This window comes from Neofelis nebulosa, chromosome 12, assembly GCF_028018385.1.
Source record: "Neofelis nebulosa isolate mNeoNeb1 chromosome 12, mNeoNeb1.pri, whole genome shotgun sequence".
NCBI classification, from domain to species: domain Eukaryota; kingdom Metazoa; phylum Chordata; class Mammalia; order Carnivora; family Felidae; genus Neofelis; species Neofelis nebulosa.
This window is the reverse complement of record NC_080793.1, coordinates 91,342,998-91,365,472: the sequence shown is the minus strand read 5'-3', so window position 1 is coordinate 91,365,472 and position 22,475 is coordinate 91,342,998. Positions and strand designations below refer to the sequence as shown.

The window sequence follows — 22,475 nt, the reverse complement described above, 5'->3', positions numbered from 1 at the left end:
TGTGTGAGATGCCACCGTCTCACTGATGTTTTAGGGAAACTGTGTAGCTGGCGTGCAGGTGTGGACCTTCACGCCGACAGAAGGTTCCGGCTTAGTCATTCGGGGCTGTCACAACAAAGTGCCTCAGACTGGGTGGCTGATGTCTCGGAGTTCTGGAGGCTGGATGTCCAGGGTCAGGCAGAGGCAGGAAGCAAGCACCCTCCCGAGAATCCCATTGTGGGGGCCCCACGCTCACGACCTCATCTAACCCCAGGAACCTCCCAAGGCCCCCCTCCCACTACCATCATGCCATGGGGGTAGGGTTTCAACACGTGAATTTGGGGGGAACTCAGCCCATTATAGGGCCCAGGACTGCCGTGGGGTCTGTCTGTGTTACAAAGAGCGGACTTCACTCCAGGTGCCTCACGTCGGCATGGATGGAGGACAGGATACCGACTGCTCGACGGGTTCGTGCCTAGCTTCCGGAGCCAGCTGCCTAACGCAGCCTGCCGCCCCTCACGAAAGGAACCAGAGCACGCCGTCCCACGTGGAAGCCCCCAGTATGGCTCCCAGATACACGTCACCACACTCTGCCCGTGACCCCGCGAGGCAAGCGCTAAGCAAGCCGGCCTTCGCCCACACTGCCACGAAGACCGGACTCTTCTCTGCTGGCCGGGCAACAACAACAGCCAGTTTCCTTCTGCTTCTGACGCTGCGGGGAGCCCCCGGAGCCCCAGGAGGGTGGGCGCCTAGGCAAAGCTGGTGGTAGCCTCCCAGCCTCTGTCCTCCGGGCCAACACGACGTGCAGGTCCACGCCGACCCAGCTGACCCACCCGGGTGGCTCTCCAGGAGCCACACAGACGTGCTGCCCCGCTGGGGACCACCCATTCCCACCCGGATGCTAGAGTGACTTCCGGGGGGCAGTGCTCAGTGGAGGGGACCCCCGTGCCCCTGAATGGGATGCGCTCTCGCCGTGAAACACACACCAGTCCCCAAAGACCACCTGCGATGAGGAACGTGAGCCATGTCACGAACGCCGTGCACACTGGGTACGTGTTGACACGATCGTGGCGGGGGGGGGGGGGATGTGGGGTCAAACAAAACACACGCTACTAAAATCAGCTTCGAAGTGACGAGTGAGTGGTTGAAGAAAGTGGAGCGGATTCACTCACAGGAAGGACACTGCACCACCCGCTCCAGCACGGGTGGCCCTTGAGGACGGTGTGCGGAGGGAGGGGAGCGGGTCACAAGAGGGCGAGGGCCGTGTGATTCCTCCCACGAGGGGACCGAGAGTCGCCAGCCTCAGAGGCAGGAAGCAGGACAGAGGCGAGTAGTTACGGTGGAGAGAATGAGACAGGGTTTCACTCCGGGAAGAGGAAAAGTTCTGCGGACGGACAGCGTGAAAGCACCTAATGCCCCCGAACCGTTCACTTAAAGTGGTTAAAATAGCAAATTTTGTGGGCGCCTGGGGGGCTCAGTGGGTTGCGCGTCCGACTTCAGCTCAGGTCATGATCTCGCGGTTCGTGGGTTCCAGCCCCGCGTCGGGCTCTGTGCTGACAGCTCGGAGCCTGGAGCCCGCTTCGGATTCTGTGTCTCCCTCTCTCTCTCTCTCTGCCCCTCCCCTGCTCACGCTCTGCCTCTGTCTGTCTCAAAAGTAAACATTAAAAAAATTTTTTTTAACTAGTAAATTTTGTGTTATGTGTATTTGACCTCAACAAAAATTTTTTAATCAACTTCACCTGTTTCTTTATATTTACGTGTACATTTTTTTCCACTAGAATATTTATACATTTAAATTTATGTGCTGATTATTTGTTATTATTTATTAATTATTTATAAAGATTCCACTAGCACATTGAAGATGATTGATGTGACGGTTTATGGCTCTTGGACAGCACTGGGCCAGAGGGAACCAGTTACTTAATTGACAAACATTTAGTGACCAGCTCTACACAAGGTATGGCGACAGGTTCCAGAATGTTAAAAAATAAACATAAGGTACTAATCCTGACAAAGTATCTCCCCCAAGGTATTTATTATTTACAAAGGCAAAAATAGTAATTTTTCCCTTTCTTATTTATTCGTGCCTTATCATTTGTAATATTTCTTACGCATATTTACCTTACAACATTTAGTCTATATCTTTTTTTTTTTTAACGAGGAAATCCAGCAGACACTACCTTAGCCAAATGATCAAGGTTAACGCCACCGATAATAACATATACCGATGTCATGTGCCCCTGCTACGCGGCACAGAGGACGCACATCACCTCCGATCTACCGGTGAGAGCGACAGACCTGAACTCGAGGGCTTTCGACAAAATACCTGACCCGTGTTCTTCAAAAGTGTCAAGTTCCGAAGGAAAAGGAAAGACTGAGGAGCTGTCATATCTTGGAAGGAATTAAAGAGAAAAAGTTAAATGCTTTGTGGCAAGGTGAGATCTGACTCCGGTCCCGTTGATAGCATGGGGCCGATGTTCCTTGTTACCCTTGGGGAACCGCCACGGTGAGGGGAGGTGTGGCCACAGGAGGCAAGTGGTTGAAGGTCATACAACTACCATCATCTATCTCCGCAACATTTCTGTAAGCCTCAAATTACATCGAAATTTACGAGTGGATACAAATAAAGGCACGCAGGTCAGACCCACTCGGGCCGCTCTCTGGCCACCGGCACAAAGCCCAACCTCGCCGGCTCTGTGCGCCCCCCGTCTCACCCCCAGTCTCCTGTCCAAGGCCAGCCAGAGTCAGGAGCACTCGGCCACCTCTGTCCCACTTTCTGGAGAGCCGAGATGGGTTGTTTATTTGGGGGGCATGTAGAGAAGTCCTTACTAGGTTTTATTAAATGAGAAAAGGAGTGAGTGCTCATTGCGTAAAGTCAAAGAAAGCACGTGAATGAGAGAAACAGCAGTAAACAGTTCGCCTCCCGCAATATATTCCCGCCCCAGAGGCGACCAGGTACCAATGGGCGGCCAGCTTCCCTGTGCTTCTCCACGCTCTGCAAACGCAGGTGCACAGGTTCATGTGGCTTCCTCTCCTACCTTTGCAAAGACACAGGGTCGTCTCCCAGGTGTTATCCTGAAACTGGGCTTTCCTCACCCAACAATGCCTCGCGGGCACTTCTTAGAATTATAGATGTGTAACTCCTGCCCGTGTGCAAATAGCTGCAGGATATTTCAACATCCTACATTATGACTGCACTAGAGTCTATCAGCCACGCTCCTATGGATGGACTCATGCCATTGCCAATGTTGCCACAGAAACAATGAGTCCGTGTCTATCGGCAGTCTCGTTTCTGAAGAAGAGCCCCTAAATGGGATGGCTAAGACAAAGGACGCAAACATGGTTACTTTAATAAACATCCTCGGATGACTCCGCATAGTGGGTTTAGCGGTCACATCCCCACCGGCGACAGATGGAGCCCCGTGTCTCAACCCCTCACGTGCGTTCGTGCACTCAGCAGGGCTTCATTGCAAGGCCAATGTGCCCCCTCCATTAAAGTGTTTCTTTTGTTGTATATGAGGTTTCCACATATGTATTTGGGTCTATTTCTGGTCTACTGATTTCTTTCATTTCTTCCCCGTTACTTCTATTCTACGAGGCTCTCTCCGGGGAGGGAGAGCAAGCAGCCCATACCGTACATCTTCCAAAGTTTTCTTGGCAAGTCTGATGTGTTGATTTTGCTTTCAGAAATTGAAAATAACTCCCGGCTCAGTCGGTGAGGCATCCGACTTCGGCTCAGGTCGTGGTCTCGCAGTTCGTGGGTTCGAGCCCCACGTCGGGCTCTGTGCTGACTGCTCGGAGCCTGGAGCCTGCTTCCGGTTCTGTGTCTCCCTCTGGCCCTCCCCTGCTTGTGCTGTCCCTCTCAAAATTAAATAAACGTTAAAAAAATGTCCAAAACAAGTAAAAAATAAAGAAAACAACTTCTGATAATTCAAATAAAATTCATTAGAACTATATTTGGAGTTGCATCATATCTATAAAATAAATATGTAAGATGCATTAATGTTTGTAGTAGGTTAAACACATAAATAATATATACATATAGAATCTAGTTTTGTATTAAAGTATATATAGGTAGATATACACATATATTTGGAAGAGATTTGTACTTTTAAGATTGATATATTCCTCTCCAGAAACTTGTGCTGAGTTCCTTTATCTGAGAATCAATTTACATCTTACAAAGAGATTTTATAGTTTCCTTCATGTGTGTCTTGAATCTTTTTCACAAAATTTGTTTTTTTCCAGAGATTTTATGTTGTGGGCAATGTTTTATTTCACTACCAGGAGAAAGCCAGTTGCTACTTAAAAGGAGAAGATTTTGTTGATTTTTGTAAATTAACTTTGCTTCCAGCCACCTCTTTGAATGCTCTATTATTTACTTAGCAAAAGCCCTTAGGTTTTCTAAATATGTCATCTCATAATCTGCAATTCAAGGATCAAGTTTCCTATCATTTTTTATGTTAATTCACCAGCTATAAGCCCACAAGGGCAGGGATTTGTGTTTTCATTTTTCCATTATATCCCCATTTGGGCACACAGTGAACTCTCCATAAATATTCACAAGGAAGGGAGGGAGGAGGGGGAGGGAGGGAGAGAAGGAGGAAGGAGGGGGGGAGGGAGGGTAAGAAGGGAGGAAGGAGGAAGGGAGGGTAAAAAGGGGGGGAGGAAGGAGGGTAAGGAGGGAGGAGGGAGGAAGGGAGAGTAAGAAGGAGGGGAGGGAGGAAAGGAGGGTGAGAAGGGAGGGGGGTAAGGGAGGGTGAGAAGGAAGGGGGGAGGAAGGGAGGGTGAGAAGGGAGGGGGGAGGAAGGGAGGGAGAGAAGGGAGGAAGGAAGTAAGAAGGGGGAGGAAGGGTGGGGAAGAAGGGAGGGTTAGAAGGGAGGGGGGAAGGGAGGATAAGAAGGGAGGAGGAAGGAAAGGTGGGTAAGAAGGGAGGAAGGAAGTAAGAAGGGGAAGGGAGGGAGGGTAAGAAGGGAAGGGGGGAAGGGAGGATAAGAAGGGAGGAGGGAGGAAAGGAGGGTGAGAAGGGAGGAGGGAAGTAAGAAGGGGCGAGAAAGGGAGAGTAAGAAGGGAGGGGGGAAGGGAGGATAAGAAGGGAGGAAGGAAGTAAGAAGGGGGGAGGAATGGAGGGTAAGAAGGGGGGGAAGGGAGGATAAGAAGGGAGGAGGGAGGAAAGGAGTGTAAGAAGGGAGGGGGGAGGAAGGGAGGGTAAGAAGGGAGGAAGGAAGTAAGGAGGGGGGAGGAAGGGAGGGTAAGAAGGGAGGGGGAGGGACAGAGCATAAGAAGAGAGGGGGGAGGAAGGGAGGGGAGAGGAAGGGAGGGGGAAGGGAGGATAAGTAGGGAGGAGGGAGGAAAGGAGGGTAAGAAGGGAGGGGGGAGGGAGGGAAGGGTGAGAAGGGCTTTGATATTTCCTTGCCAGATGAGATGCTTCCTGCTCAGTGTTGACAAGTTGTCCGAACAGGATATAGATAATTTGTCACTGAGGCATCTCTGATGTGGGGCTGTGGCTTCTAACCTGGATAGGAGAGCCGCACGACACCTCCGGTGACACCGGGGCCGTTTCCTCTAACAGATCAGGCTCCTGCCCCCAGATTCCCCGCCTGCATCTCCCTCTTCTGGGATAAGGGAGGAGAGAAGCCGCCATCGGCTGAGCTCTGTGCCTGGCACTGTACTAGGTGAATTTTCCGAGTCGTTCGTTCAAGTCTCCTAAAACCCTGTGAGCTAGATAGTCTGGTTCTCAAGTGTTCCTTACTCTTGCCTCTGGTGACCACTTTTATTGGAATTAACAATCCCTAAAAATTAACAAGCGCACACAAAAAAGAAACCTTACACCTAAATTTTGTTCCACAAATCATACCCCCAAAGTTATCCTTTGTTTTATTCACTAGATTTGCTTACGAATGATGAGTTTATTGTTTTAAAGAGAAAAAAAACAACAACTCCATTTCAGGATGACAAAGTCTTCCCTGGAGCACAGTCAAAACAAAATTAGCCCTGGAAGTATTTTCAAAAGTAGCATTTTAAAACCGTTCGAACATTCCCTCAAAAATCAAACATGGAATACCCATATGATCGGGCCGTTCCACATCTGGGTACACACACCCAAGAGACGTGAAATGTGGGACTTGGATAGATATTTGCACACCCGTGTTCATCGCGGCATGATTCACAGCAGCAAACATGGGGAAACAACCCCAGTGTCCATCCGTGGACGAAGGGATAAGCAAAATGAGGTCTGTCCACACACTGGAATATTATTCGGCCCTAAAAAGGAAGGAGACACTGAGCCCTGCTACAACATGGATGAACCACGAGGAGATTCTGCTAAATGAAATAAGCCAGAAACAAGAGGACAAATACTGTAGGGTTCCACTTGTGTGAGCCACCTGGATGAGTCAGATTCCTAGAGACAAAGTCGAGGGGGTGGGGCGCCGGGAGCCGGGGAGGGGGGTGGGGAGGCAGTGTTTCATGGTTTCGGTTTGGGAACATGGACGGTGGTGATGGTGCCATGACAACGTGAATGTGCTGAATGTCACCAAATCGTACACTTACAAGTGATTAAAATGGAAAATTTTATGTTTTGATGTCAATTTGATGACAATTAAAAAAACACACATTTTAACCGGTTTTGAACCATGGCGGTGTTGTCTTGCCTCCCCCAATGCCAGTTGAAGGTCAGCACTAGCCTACGGGAGAGCGACATAGTAAGAGTATAGGCTCTAGAGGCAGACAGACAGACAGACAGGCAGACAGACGGGCTTCTGATGGTGGCCCCACTGCTTCTCGGCTGTGCGACCTACGAGCAACTGTCCTCCACTTACAGCACTTCTGACACCAAGTGGGTGGGTTTTCCACACCGAGTCGTCCAGTTTTCCACGGACACCAACTGGGTGTCCTACAGTTTAATTCAATTCTGACACTAACTACCCAGAGTGAATGCTGACCCCACAGGTTAAGGGCTCAGACCCACAGGACCACCCCCACCTCAGATTCAGATACCGCTTGTAAACAGCGCGTCCCCAGTTCACCCACACTCCCGTCCAACTTGAATTAGGGGTCCCCACGACTCCCTCCCCGGGTTTAATAATTTGCCATTATAGATGACAGAACTCCTGGAAACACTTATGTTTACCAATGTCTTACAAATAACATTGTACAGAATACAAATGCATGGCCAGATGAAGAGGTATGTAGGCAAGGTCCAATAGGGCCCAAGCACAGGAACTGCTGCTTCCCCTGGAGTTGTGTATGTCACCCTCCCAGCGTGTGGAGGTGTTTACCAACCCAGAAGCTCCCAGAACCCTCCAGTTCAGAGATTTTTATGGAGGCTCTACCAAGTAGGCATGATAGATCGTTCACTCAATCTCCAGCCTCTCGCCTCTCCCCAGAGGTTGGGGGTGGGACTGACAGGTCCAAGCTTCTAATCATGACTTGGTCTTTCTGGTGACCCGACCCCATCCCGAAACTATTCAGGAGCCCACCGAGGGTTGCCTCGTCTTATCACCCACAAAATTTCAAGGAATTTAGGAGCTCTGTGTCAGGAACTGGGGGCGGAGACCAAACATATACTTCAAAGTCGGTCTCAGAATTTGGGAAAGTTACTTCACCCTCTGAATCTTAGGACTCTTGTGTGGAATTTATAAACCAAGGTTCATGTGGAGTTCCTAGCACCATGCCTAACCACATGACGCTCCAGAAACAAATGCCCGCTGTTGCGGCTGTGAAGACACATAGGATAACCACTGGAATCTCACGTCTTTGTGCAATTATTGCCACTTAATTCTCTAGATAGGAAAAGCTCACTCGTCTGATTGTTCTATAACTAATTTTCTTTAGATTTTTGGATACAATGTTCGCAACCATCTTGGAGGGTTCACGTTTCTCTGTTTCATACCATTCTACAAAGCTACCGCAACCAAGAGAGCAAGGTACAGTTTAATGAGATCGAATTGAGAGTCCACAGATAAACCCTTACACTTATGGTGAATTCGTTTTTGACAAGGGCACCGAGACAACTCAGCAGTGGAAAGAATACTCTTTTCCACAGGTGGTGCTGGGACCATCGGATATCCACATGCAAAAGAATGAAGTGGGATCCCTACCTCCATCATATACAAAAATTAACTCAAAATGGATCATGGGTACAAATGTAACAACTAAAACCATAAAACTGTCTGAAGAAAAATAGGAGTACATCTCTGCAAGCTTGGGTTAGGCAATGGTTTGTTAAATATGATACCAAAGCAAGTGAAAAAGAAAACAAAAAAAAAATGGACTTCATCCAATGAAAGACTGCTGTGCAGCAAACAAGACTATCAAGAAAGTGAAAAGACAATCCTCAGAATGAATGGGACATGACTATATATATATATATATATATATATATATATATATATATATATGACTTTTATCCAGAATATATAAAGAACTCTTACAATTCAACAATAAGAAGACAATCTGATTGAAAAATAAGCAGAGGAGTTAATTACACACTGTCCAAAAAATATACATACAAGCAACCAGTAAGCACATGAAAAGGTACTCAACATCAAGTCATTAGGAAAAATGCACATCAAACTCACATCTGCCAGGGTGGCTAGAATAAAAGACAGAATGTTTCATGTTTTCTGCTTTCTTTCTTGTTTTTTTTTTCTTTAACTTTTTTTAATTTTTGAGAGAGAGAGAGAGCATAAACGGGTGAGGGGCAGAGAGAGAGAGGGAGACACAGAATCCGAAGCAGGCTCCAGGCTCTGAGCCGTCAGCACAGAGCCCGACGTGGGGCTCCAGCTCACCAACCATGAGATCATGACCCGAGCCGAAGTTGGACACTTAACCGACTGAGCCACCCAGGCGCCCCATCACGTTTCCTGCTCTCTAAAATTCCCTGGTGAAGGAGGGACCCCGCCTACCTGCCTTCTTTGCTTTCTCTTTTGGGAACATGTGCTCAGGCATGTGGGTGCATCTTCTTGCCCTGTGCTATTTATTCTTTGCTATTTAGTGCTATTTATTGGTTTTCTTTTTTTGTTTCTTTCTTTTTTTTTTTTTTTTTGTCGTCTTTACCTGGGCTTTCTCGCTGTCATGTTCTGAATACTGCCAGGGACCCTGTAGCTGAGTGGAGTTTCTCTGTTCCAGTTTGTGACTTCTGACTGTAGGACCCTAACATGAGCCTTGTTAGAAATGTGCCGAAAATGGGCTAAATCCAGCCTGAAGAATGAGGATCAAAAGGGCATCTCCTCTGACTGAAAAAAAAAAAATGCACAAACATCAGAAGACAGATCTTAGAGACCCTGAATTGATGGCTCAAATGAGTAAGGTATTCCTACTCATTTTTGGATTAATCTTATTCCTAAGTGAATCCTGGGTATATCATTTACCTTTTGCTTAAACAGTATTGGTTAATGGCCATAGCTTTGAAGTTCTAAAATTGCTTATAAAATTTCTATTTACTCCTTTTTTTTTTTCTAGTATGCCACTTTTGGCCCCTTCCAACATGTTTCCAGCTGGATCTCTTGCTGTTCTCCATTAATTGTCAGCAGATTTGGGCTTTTTTTCCCCCCAAAGGGTAGTATAACTTTTTTTCATGTCTTTACTTACTTACTTACTTTTTTTTTTTTTTTGAATTACCAAGTACTAGATGGGGTGCCTAGGTGGCTCGGTCGGTTAAGTGTCCAACTCTTGATTTCAGCTCAGGTCATGATGTCATGGTTTCATGGGTTCAAGCCCTGCGTCAAGCTCTGTGCTGACACAGCAGAGCCTGCTTGGGATTCTCTCTTCTCCTCTCTCTCTGTCCCTCCCCTGCTCACACTGTCTGTCTCAAAAATAAATAGACTTAAAAAATTAAAAAAAAAAATTTAATTACCAAGCACTGGAAAAATCATCTGGAGGTAGGAGTAAAGTATCAGTATGTTAAGCATGAGTCTGAATTTTCATTTCTGAAATTTTCAAAATAGTCAGTCAACATGGACCATTTACGTAATGGAAAGTTACGAAAACAGCGTTATAGCCATGGCTCCCAGAGCCTCCTTTAACTTTGATCCCTGAACTGCGTCACTACAATTTTTGGGTCTGCATTTACAGATCACCAGAGTGCTTTCAGAAGGGAGGCAGAGCTTAGCAGACGGGGGGGGGGGGGGGGGGGGTTGGGCAGGTGACACAGCGGGACCCCCGGGGGACCAGAAGCCAGCCAGCACTGAAGTGACCCTCCTCGGCAGCGTGCTGCCTGTCACTCCAACACTGACACACGCACGGAGTTAATGTGGGCCAACAAGGGAGATGCGGGTTAGATCTGCACCCACTGCCGTGTTGGAAAGGCAAATGAGAAAAACGTACGGAAAGCACGTCTGGCACAATTCAATGCCCTCGCAAAGGTCGCGTTGAGCCTCTGCCCAGATGCATGTTGCAGCCGTCTTGAAAGATGCTCTCAGACTGGAGGTGGGCTTTCTCCTGCCGCCCTCAGTGCCGAGCCGAGCCGAGCTGATGGCTGGTTTCCATTCCCACTGTCCCCCCCGATGCCAGGAATTCCTCTGTGGACTCTCTGTCCGTTTCCACCCTTCCGAGCTCCTCTCTGCAGCCAAGGGGCTGGAAGTCTGCAGACAGAGTGTCCTGGAAATGCTTCCAGCTTCCTGATGAGCCGCTGGTGGGAGACTGGATGGGAAGGGAGGGAAAAGTTCCTTTGTCGTCCTCCCGGGCCCTACATCCAACGTGACCGGTGTCCTTACAGGAAGACGGGCATTTGGACACAGACACTCGTGGAGAAATGCCGCGTGGCCACGATGGAGTCAGCCGCTGGAGGAATGCCAGGGGTTGACTGTTCCAGGGCCCTGGGAAATAGCAGCTTGCAGTGCACTGGCCACCACGTGTCGTGGGGACACCCCTCCCCAGAGGTGAATACTGAAGTTCAAACAGCTAAGCAGTCGCCAAGAGCCCCGAGAGAGAGAGAGAGAGGCTTCCCCCCCACAGTAGACAGAAGTCACTTATTTCTCGGAAACCCTGGCGTAGCTAAGACACTAACATACGCTTCCTATCATCCACTTAGTCAACGATTGACGGAACATGTATTAGGTGACATCTTGCCAGATGTGTGGGCCGCACAAATTGCTTCCGGTTCCGCTTTTGAGATGCTGGCGGGTTAACGTAGCTGGTACTTGTAGATACTTTGCTAGTTCCTAGGACCAAACCAAGTAGGTAGGGATTGATGCTCTTCACCAAATATCGCCGGCTGCCTGCCTTGAGCACGTGTAGGGCGACACTTCCCGAGGCCCCCAGACGGAAGCCCACATGACTGCCCCTGCCCCCTGGGCTGCTGGCAGAGCAGTGTGTCTGCCTTGAAGACAGAGCAGGCCAGCGTGAGGTCCTCCACAGCCCCTTTCCCTCTGCTTGACGATGGCCCCAGGTGAGGCAGTACCGTCCCATCGGCCTGGGTGACTGAGTGACTGTCACGGCCCATGGCGGACACACAGCATGAGCAAGAAAAGAAGTCTCCTCTCTGAAGGGGCTCTTGTCACCGTAGTGTCACCAGCATATGTTGACTGGCCCAACAAGAAAGACCCAGTATCTATCTGCTTTGCAGCTGCTAATGGTTCCCTAAAGGAAAATGTACATGTAAATAAAGGAAGTTCATACACATGCAGTTACTGACTGGCACAGAAGTCTGGTGACAAGAATGGGATAGCGTTGCAGGAAGGGAGGGAAGTTTTCCTTTCCTAAGACGGAGTTTTCCATCTTAGGAAACTTCTAGAGGAAAGTCCCGCTCAGTGGAACCGAGGAGGCAGACACACAAAGCGGCACCCAGGATGCTGGCTGATGGGCACCAGAAGAGAAAGTGGGCAGGGTCCCGTAGTGTCTGAGACTGGCCGAGGGCTGGGAAGTCTCCTGGGGACCGGCATTTGGACGGGGTCTCAATGAGCAAGCCGAGAAGTGTGACAGAGGGGTCAGGACGGCTCCTGGCGTCGTTTCTGTGACACATCTCCACTGTCCAGCAAAGTTCCCATCACGGAGGAAGAGCCCGCTCCAGGCCCGCTGGCCGGTGCACGGAGTGACCGATAAATTCCAGGACAGGTGAGGTGCCCGTGGAAGGGCTGGGGCTCAGAAGGGTGGGGGCTGCTCAGGGAAAGAACGGGCCCCCAAGTTCAGACTGCTCTCTGATGTGTTCCACAGGATGCCCTGCAGTCAGGAGAGAGGCCCCTTTCAGATTTGGTCAGGGCTCTGCACAGAACCGATAGGAGATACGTGATACAAATACAGGTGTAGATAAGAGAGGGGGGGGGTGGGGGTTGGAGGAATTTACCAGAAGGAATGGGCTCACGCGCTTGTGAGGCTGGCCGGTCTGCTGTCTGAGGGTGGGCTGGGGACTCAGGCAACAGGTGACACTGCAGCCTTGGGACAGAATTTCTTCTTCTTCAGGAAACCTCAGTGCTTTGGCTCATACTCCTTCGGGGGCTGACTGAGTCCCACCTACGCCATGGAGAGTAATGACCCTTACTGGGAGTCAGCTGACTGCCAAGGCTGACGGCATCTACTAACCACCGTCACAGCCACACCTAGATGGGGGTTTGACCGAAAAGCCGGCATTAGAGCCGAGGTGACCCAGAAACTACCAGCACAGCCTCCAAAACATGCCTCCTGCTTACCGCCAAAGCCCCAGCTCCTTGGATGTGTACGTCTTCCCTTACGAAGCCCCCTCTTCCCGTCCTTCTGTCTACACCTGACCAATGCCCCGCCCCACTCATGGAAAGCCTTCGCTCCTGGCCCCCCACCCTCCCCTCCATCCCTGCTCGGGCCAGTTTCCTTGGATGGGCCACAGTGGTGCCGGTTGAGCCAGCAGACAGGTTCGTAGTCCCCTGTATCCTGGCTCTGTCCCCACCACGAGGGAGACGGAGGACTCGGCCTCACCTTCCTGCTCCCGGGCCTAACGCTGGACGTGTCCATCAGATATGCACTGCTGCACATATATGAGCCTCAGGTGGTGAGCTAGGACATCCTAGGATCTCTAACTTGATCATTCCCACAAGCCAACCTGTCACACTACAGGCACAGATTTTAAAGCTAAAGCAACAATAATCTCAAATGCAGGGACTTCATTCTCGAGCCGTAAAAATCCCAAAAGGGTGACTCTTGAGATATGCCTGAGCTTAGGCCATCATGAAATGGTATCTGAGCAAAACAATTATCTTTAGAAAACTAGGTGATTTTCAGACGCCCATTGAGAGGGCTCAGACTCAAGTCAGTAGGTAAGATATCCTCTCATCTTATAGGAAGCCACACATCCAGCATTAATATACATGGATCTGTATCTATATCTACATATACCCCTCCTCCATCTATCCATCCATCCTTCCTTCCATCCATCCATCATCCATCCATCCCTCTATCAAACTATCCATTCATCCATCCATCCATTTATCCTTCTTTCCTTTCCCTTTCCCTCCCACCCTCCCTTCCTTCCTCCCTTCCTTCTTTCCTCCCTTCCTTCCTTCCTTCCTTCCCTCCTTTTCCTTCCTTCCTTCTATTCATCTACCCATCATCCATCCACCCACCCATCCATGCACGAACATGTCCTCCTGCTCCAGTGGTGTCTTCCTTGTTTGCCAAAGAAATAAAGCCTTGATATTGTACTTTGTTGACATACCAGCTAAAAACTGCCTTCTACTCAGCAATGCGAATAAAATCCCTTAGTTGCATCAAGACTGATGGATGGTGTGGCCCTTGGCTGAGCTGGAGAGCGCAGGAGGGAAGCAGGAGGGCCTGGAGGAGGGGGTGCTCAGGTGCAGCCCCCGGGGGACACCCGTGGGGTGTGTGCCAGGAGGCTCGGATGCCCGGAGCAGCAAAGCTGGGGAGGAGAAGAGGGCTCCAGAAGGCATCCAGGGAGCCTGTGTGGACGGGGTGAGTAAGAGCTCTGGACATGCTTATTTTACGAACAAGGAGGTGGACACCCAAGAGAGGATGAGACATCAGACAAAGTGACAGAAAAGAGAATGCCAGGAGCACAAAGCTTTGAGACTGTGTCCTTTGGAAGCAGACTTTATGATACCATCTGATGGGTCTGATGACGGAGAGAGTGGAGACATTTTAAGACCAAAAAAAAAACCACCTCACCATCGGGCAATTTTTTTTAAATTCTACTTCATGCTTCCCCTTCCAAATTGAGATATAACTGACATGCATCACCGTGGGAGTTTCACTTACATATCCTGTGGAGTGGTCACCAAGGGCAGTTAGCATCCATCGCCTCGTAGATACAGTGAAAGAAAAAGCACGAAAAGCAAAAAACGTCCTTCCCCTTGCGATGAGAACACTTAGGATCTACTGTCCTTTACCAGCCGTCCTGTACATCCCTCGGCCGTGCTGGCTGGACGCCTCACGTGGCACATCCCACCCCTGGTTCCTCTCTCTTATGACCACAGATTGTACCCTCTGACCATCTGCCTCCGATGTCTCCTCCACCCCACCCCTGCCTCTGGGAACCACAATTCTGATCTCTTTTTCTATGTGTTTGTTTGGTTTTGGGTTTTGGAGGCAGGGGAGTGGGGGGGGGGGGTTGGTGTTTTTTCGTTTGTTTGTTTTGGGGTTTTTTTTCGTTCCGCATAGGAGAGATCACGCAGTATTTGTCCTCCTCTGTCTGACTTATTTCACTTCGCACAATGCCCTCAAGGTCCACCCATGTTGTCGCAAAGGCCAGAATTTCAATTTTTAATGGCTGAATAATATTCGCTGAGACAGACAGACAGATAGGTTTTTATCCATTTATCCATTAATGGACAAGTTTGTTTCCACATCTTGGCTTTTGGAAGTAATGCTGCTGTGAATGTGGAGATACAGATATCGCTTCAAAATCGTATTTTCATTTCTTTTAGACGTACACCCCGAGATGGGACAGCGGGGTCATAGGGTAGTTGAGGAGCCCCCCGGAGTGTCTCCAGAGCGGCTGCAGCGGCCTGCGTTCCCACCAGCAGCGCACGAGGGCTCCGTTCCCACATCCTCCCCAGGAATTTTTATATCTTGTCCTTCTGGTGATGGCCGTTCCGACAGGCACGAGGGGAGAGCTCACTGTGGTTTTGATCTGTGTTTCCCACGTGGCTAGTAACGTTGAGCATCTTTTCACGTTCCCATCGGCCATTCACGTATCTTCCTTGGAAAAATGGCTCCTCAGATCCTTTGCCCCCTTTTTAAAAAATGTAAGTCACACCCCGTAAGTTACTTTCATGGCCCGATCATGGATCCAAATCCACATTCTGAAAAACACCACTGGGGTATATCCCCAGACCACCAGGGAAGCCTGCCCCCCCCCCCCCTTCCACCTGAAGGTCTCCTGTGAACACTGTCCTCCCGTGCAGGCAAATCCGCAGAAATAGGCAGGTGGTCTGGCTGGGTCTGTTGTGCCTGGGGAGGAGGGGGAGGGCGACGCGGAAAGGAAAGGGTGCGTATGTCTGAACTGACCCCCGGGTCCGGGGACCCTTTGGTGCTGTTATTCCAGCTGAGATCACCAGGCTGTACCATTTCACGCTCATCGGTGTGCCCCAGGTGGCCTCAGCCCCCTCCCTGAGGTACCGGGAGAGCCTGTCCTGGCTCCAAACCCTGCAGAGCAGGGACCAGGGACCCGCCCACCTGCCAGAGCCTGACTCCCTTCTCCTGCAGCCCTTTGCCCAAACCTCCTTATATAAAAGAACAAAAAAATCAAAACACAAACCAAAGCACAAACAGGAGGCTGGGTGCTCCCTAACCCCGGGCAAGGGCCCTCTCCCCACCGAGGCGGAACCGCTCCACTGCAGACCGAGATCCAGCTGCCTTCGCGTTTTTTCTTTTGTTTCCGTTTTTGTTTTAAGCTTGACGTTGATCCACAAGAACGTTTTGGGCAAATCGAAAAGCAGCGTGGAACTTAGATGCCGGCTTGGTGGCCGACGCGCTGCACACACAAAGCTCCGTGGAAATGACAGCAGGCAGCTTGGGAACCACTGCGGACCCTCCTCCGTCCGGCACCGAACTGCTTACCAGGCGGGAGAGGATCGCCATTAAGGGTCAGAAATGATGCCTGGAGATTTTCGGTTGACGTATCTCGCATTCTGTGGAGGCAAGTGTGTTCTTTTTTTTTTTTTTTTTTTTAATTTTTGAAATTCATTCATTTTTGAGACAGAGACAGAGCATGAGCAGGGGAGGGGCAGAGAGAGAGGGAGACACAAAATCCAAAGCAGGCTCCAGGCTCTGAGCTGTCAGCACAGAGCCCAACGCGGGGCTGGAACCCACGAATCATGAGATCATGACCTGAGCTGAAGTCGGTTGTTCGACCGACTGAGCCCCCCGGGCACCTGGTGTGAAGGTAAGCGTGTTCTAATAGGTTTACACGGGAATACACTCATGGGGCACCCGGGCCGTGCCTCAGGAAAATCCCTAGGATCTGCCTCTCTCTCTCTGTGTCTGTCTCTCTCTCTCTTTTCCCTCTCTTTCTTCTGTGCTTGCGTTCTTTCAGGAAGGAGTGTTTGGTCCAACTAAGGGGAACTAGGAGGAGCCTCTTGGAGGAAGGGGCATTTAGGTTGGGGTTGGAAGAATCACTTCCAGTGGGGGAAGCGTTTCGGGCTTTGAGGAAAACCTGGAAGGGCAGGAGGATTTAGGGCGGCTCCTTTGGGAAGTGGAAGGGTCCCGGGTCACGGCAGCATGCACGGGTGGTGGGAAGGCGGGCAACACAGGACACAGGAGGGCTGCAGCCCGAGCCCAGAGGAAGCCTCCATCTGCGGGCAGTGAGGAGCAGTTAGGAGATTATCCAAAGGGAGCAAGCCGGCCCCTGTGTTACAAAACACGCATGTTGGTGGCACTATAGAGCAGGGACAGCTGGAGGCAGGATGGGGGTGGCTTACCAAACTCTATGGGCCACAGTTAGGGGACTGGAGTGCCCCGAGCCCCCTGCCCTCCAGAAGCTACCCACGGACACGCCCTCATCCGTGTGACAGCCCGGCAGGTGAACCAGGAGGGGGCAGAGCCCCAGTCACGGTCCATCCGGACCCCAACAAAACGGTCCCAATGGCCAGCATCTCTGGGAGTAACTGTCACACGGTGTTTCTATTTCCCGTCTCCGAGTACAAAGACAACCGACGAGAGGATGTGGGTGGAGGAGATCGAGTCTTCACTGCAAATTTCTGTGATTGGAGGTCCTTTCGATGGTCTTGGTGGCATAGCGTTTACCGGGGAATAATCAAGCCTTGAGATTTCGTCTAGTCACGCATAGTGAGTCACGTATGCTGCGGGCCCGTCACAGAATTACAGGCTTTGCTTTCAACGCGCGGCTTGTAGACCCTAACGTTCCCTGCAAATCAGTCATCAAGATGGAACCTTGCATGTCCCTTCGCCCGGGGGGGGTGGGGAGTGTGTCTCCAGAGACGCCCAGGGTCCCTGCCCCCAGCTGCCCTCTGCGGCCACCCCAACATCATGCCAGGGCAGGCCCCGTGACCCACTCGAGAGGTGGGTCTAGACCTAGAAGGCCCGGCAAAGTCCATATTTGTGTTTTCAGGAGTCCTTGGCGACCGTGTGAGACAGGAGACAGGAAATCATGGCCTTCAGACAAATCCGGCCCCTGACGTGTGTTTCCGTAAATAAAGTTTTATTGTAACAGCCATGCCTAATGGCCCACGTATTTGTTCTGTGGCTGCTTGTGGTTACGACAGTAGGGCCGAGTCCTTGTGACGGGGGCCGTGGGGCCCCAAAGGGTAAGATATCTGCTCTCTGGCCCTTTCCAGAAAAGCCTGCCAAACGCTAACGTAAGAAGCCCATCTACCACACGGAGAGGCCCAGCGGTTCCGTGTACGGGTCACAGCACCAGGGGACTGGTCTCCAGGAAGACAGAACGCCCCGTGGAGCAGGGGCGAGAGAACGGCAGCTCCGAGTCACTGTGTTGGGCAATTGATTACACAGCCACCTCTAACTGGAACCCCTCCTCCCGCCCCCGCCCCCGCCCCCGCCCCCCAGGACGGTCAGGCTGTGGCCGTGGAACGGGATGACAAGATCAGACACAAGGCGGGGCTGGACACTCATTCCCGGCACTGTCCAATAGGACACCTGAGTGGCCGCGGAGCTTTTCTGGAGAAACAGAGCAACTCATGGTGAAACCAGCTCTAAACCACACACTTCTGTTTCCTTCACCCTGTACATCATCCCCACCGTCGGCAACAGTTTGACCACACTTTGGTCTGTGGGCTCCTGCCTTTTAAATGCATCTTATCGTTACGAATGCGGTACGGGTACCCGAAGGGTCGCCCAGGACGGAAACTCCTCCCCTGACACACAGAAGCCACATGGGCTCCTTGCACCCAGTTCTAGAATGTCTCTTAAAGAGACAAGCCGGTCGCTGAGCCTGTCTTTAAAGAGACGAGAAGCGCCATGAATCCAGCCTCGGTTTTCGCGGTTGGCTCGTAAATCCATCAGTTACACCTGTTCCCGGCTAAGTGACAATCAGAACACACTCTACTTGTCGCATTTCCTCGACAGCATCTTGACAGAGGCTCAGTGCCCTCTCCCTCCTGCTGGAGAAGCCGCTGCTTACAAAAGGCAAATGGCAGGTCGTGGTGGGTGACACAGGGGACGCCTGTAGTCAGCAAGACTGCCCACCAGGACAGTTGGCCCCCTCCCCAGAGGGCGGGTCAGGCAGGAGGCCCCAAGGACGCATGCACCTCGAGGCCAGAACCACATGAACCATGTTGTGTGACAAAGGGAAATCTGCAGACATGACTGAGGTTATAGGCATTTTTTTAATGTTTATTTGTTTTTGAGAGACAGAGACAGAGACAGAGCAGGGTGGGTGGCGAGAGAGAGGGAGACACAGAATAGGAAGCAGGCTCCAGGCTCCGAGCTGTCAGCACAGAGCCCAATGCGGGGCTCGAACCCGTGACCCGTGAGATCATGACCTGAGCCGAAGTCGGACGCTCAACCCACTGAGCCACCCGGGCGCCCCTAAGGTTACAGACTTCAGTAGAGATTATCCCGGACTTCTGGGAGGGCCCAATTCCATCACACCCCCCCTGACACCCAGAAAGCTCTTTCTGGCTGGAGGCGCAAACGTGTGACAGAAGGTGGCTTCAGAAATTGCCAAGTGTGACAGCGACTGGGTTTGGAGAGGCCGGGGTAGCATGAGGAAGTCGGGGGGGACCCCAGCCACCAGGACAGGCCCGTGAACAAGGCACTCCCGGGCCAGAGGGGGGCTCCTGGGACACTGTCCCCCGAGCAAGGCTTGACCAGCGTCCCTGTGGGGCGGCGCAGTCTCCGGGCCCCTTGGTTCCCACTGAAGAAAGTTCTGCTTCTCGTCACGCTGTCGTCTCCTCCTACGGAGATGCATCACCAGGAGTCCACAAGCACCTATGCTTCTGGTTTTCGGGAATGAGTGAGTTCTTTCAGGGAAAAAGAAAGTGCCCCCTTTCACTGCACACCTACCCACAAAGCAATGCCTGTCTGCATTCCCCTGCTCACCAAGGTGTGCCTTATGCTAGAAGTTTCCATCCTGTACCATTGTAAACTATCAGTGTTTGGTCAGCATGGTGGTGGCCACACCGTCCCTGGAAGGCACTGCGGTCCCCCCACTGTCCCTGGAAGCCATCGCGGTGTCCCCACCATTACTGGAAGCCATCACATTCCCCACACCATTACTGGAAGCCATCACAGTCCCCACACCATTACTGGAAGCCATCACAGTCCCTTTTCTGGAGCCCAGGGCTGTTGTTGCCCAGGCAACCAAGAGGCCTTCCGACTGACTCAACCACACAGATGCTGCAGCTCCCACCATTCTCTTGGGTCTGTGTCCCGTCCTCTCCCGCTGCCCGGCCACCTGCCCACCACGGCTGTCCCTTGCTGCCTCCCAGCTCACAGGGTGCCCCCTTCACCCTTCCCATGCAGCCTTCTGGGCCCAGCGGATGGAAGATGGACAGGGGGCGGCTGTGTAAGCATTGACCCACCACAGGTGAACCCTCTGTCCCCCCACCTGCCTGGACAAGGAGGCGCCCTGGCAACTGTCGCCCTGTCGCACGTCTGTAAACATTGGATCGGGCCTCGAGCGGGCCTGCGCTGAGCTCCCTTGGGGGAAACTGAGGCAGGAGGGCAGGAGAGGGCGGGAGGGAGCTGGGTACACAGGACAGTTAACGCTGGATTTTACTCTTGTAGAACCTCTATTATTTCACCTACTAGTATATGCTGGAGGTGAAAGAATCCGTTCCTGCAAAAAAGAACAATTAACCACCTAAAATCATAGTACCTCAAAATGCATGTAGACCTTGTCTCACACCCAGGGCTCAGCTCTGTTCTAACGCTGTTTGTCTCACAATATCTTAGCCCCGCTCGCCCCTGCTTCCTGGCTGCAGGGGCTCCAGCCGAAGAGACCCCGGGAGGCAGGGGGGCCGGAGTGTGACTGCCCCAGTGACCCTGGCGCAGGGCTTCCCTCCTGAGCCGCGGGTGGCCACCGTGGGTGCTGTGGATGCCTGGGGTTCCCTCGGGGACTCATTTTGGGTTCTGGAGGACCATTCTGCCCCGCGGTGGCTGTCACAGAAAGTGCTTGGCTGACGCCTTGCAGTGCTGTGTTCCTACCAACAAGCCTTGGCTCTCTGCCTGCCCCCATCCCAGGCACTGACTAGGTGCGGCCACCCTGCCCTTCCTGCCTCGGGATCCGGGGGGAAGGGGTGCCCAGCAGGACCCAGGGCAGGACAGAAGCCTGGACACCAGCAGGGCCCCTGACCTCCCTGACAGTGGGTGATAGAGCGGTCGGAATGAGAGCTGGGAGAGGGGCACCTGGGTAGCTCAGTCGGTTAGGTATCCAACTTCCACTCAGGTCATGATCTTTCGTTGAGCCCCGAGCCAGGCTCTGTGCCGACAGCTCGGAGCCTGGAGCCTGCTTCCGATTCTGTGTGTGTGTGTGTGTGTCTCTCTCTCTGCCCCTCCCCCATTTGCTCTCTCTCTCAAAATTGAACAAATGTTAAAACAAATTTTTTTAAGGAAAAAAAAAAAGAAAACTGGGTGAGAACAGAGTGAGGGTCTGTCCTGACCTGGAGGGCCACAGCCAGACAGGCCTTGAATGACCCTGGTTATGTGTGGGCGCCACCCCCTACATGGCCAGCAAGGCCCAGCATCAGGCCAGGCCAGGTCTGCAAGCAGCCCCCAGGCTCAGGGCTGGCCCATCACGGCCACCCAAGGACCCAGGGGGACAAAGGGCTCCTCCTGGCATGAGGGAAGGGAGGAGGGACGTCAGACGAGGCTCAAGTTCTCCATCACGACATTCAACTGCACCACCGAAGCATGGAAAGAGCCAAAGACCATGTGTAACGAATGCTTGTGGCTGTGTCCCAATAAAACTTTATTCACAAAAAACAGCGGTGGGCCACGTTTGGCCCCCAGGCTGTAGTTTGCCAGTTCTTGGCTTAGGCAGTGCTTCTCAAACTCTGATGGCCTCGGGTCACCCAGGGAGCTTGCTAAAACGAAGATTCTGACCAAGCAAGTCTGAGCACAATGCTGTCCTTTTTTTTTTTTTTTTTAAGTGCCCTTAAAAATTTCCTGACGGTAACGGTTTTTATTTTTTTTTTTTTATTTTTTATTATTTTTTATTTTTTTTATTTTTTTTTTTAATTTATTTATTTTTTAATATATGAAATTTACTGTCAAATTGGTTTCCATACAACACCCAGTGCTCATCCCAAAAGGTGCCCTCCTCAATACCCATCACCCACCCTGCCCTCCCTCCCACCCTTGACGGTAACGGTTTTTAAAAGTTAAAAGAAACAAGGGACATTCATATTAATAGGATATTTTATCTAAGTATTTTGATACTCAAGATATTACTATTTCATCCAGGTGCACTAATCAGTCCCAGTGACCGGGGTGATGGATGGCGGAGGCCAGCGTGAGGCCTGAGACTCTGAATTTCTGATAAGCTCCCATGATGCTGCCGGTCCAGGGATGATGTTTTGTTGCCAGGGCCTGGAGAGCCCTCCCTCCTACCTGGGCATACCGGGCAGTTGTGTAGCTTTGCACAATTTTCTGCAGAAGAGTCGACAAATTGCACACCTACCCTAACGCGATGTGAATGTTTAAGCTCAGAGCTTCGGGAGCATCCAGCCCCAAGTTCATCGATGCCATCACCGTGTGATCCCCATCAACTAACATTCTCGAATGCTCTCATCCGCTGGTTTTACACAAAGTCCAGGAAAGGGGCTGCATCATACAAAGGGGGGGGGGCGTGTGGGTAAAGAATGGCAGAACACAAGGGTTGCGACCGTCTGTGTGGCAGGCCCTTCACGTGTAAAACGTGGTGTGCGTGAATGGCTCACACGATTACGGAGGCTGGGAGTCCTGCGTTCTGTCTGCAAACTGCACACCAGGGAAGTCGGTGGGGTGGCTCTCTGAACCGGAGGGCTGATGGTGCACGTTCCCGTCCCGAGGCGGGAGTGGACGGTCCCAGCTCAGCAGGCAAGCAGACAGAAGCAGGTCCTGAGATGAAGGTCCACGGAAGGATCGACAAAGAAAAACTCCAGGAAAGA

General features: G+C 51.4%; 1 protein-coding gene and 1 long non-coding RNA gene across 9 annotated transcripts in view; one reads left to right on the top strand and one right to left on the bottom strand.

Moving 5' to 3' along the window:
- AUH (AU RNA binding methylglutaconyl-CoA hydratase) overlaps window positions 1-22,475 on the bottom strand; it is a 354,609-nt gene that overhangs the window by 134,182 nt on the left and 197,952 nt on the right. The window lies entirely within an intron of this gene.
- LOC131490810 (uncharacterized) lies at window positions 1,708-3,495 on the top strand. Its single transcript, XR_009251227.1, has 2 exons — window positions 1,708-1,936; window positions 2,141-3,495. It is a non-coding gene; the product is annotated as an uncharacterized LOC131490810 (long non-coding RNA).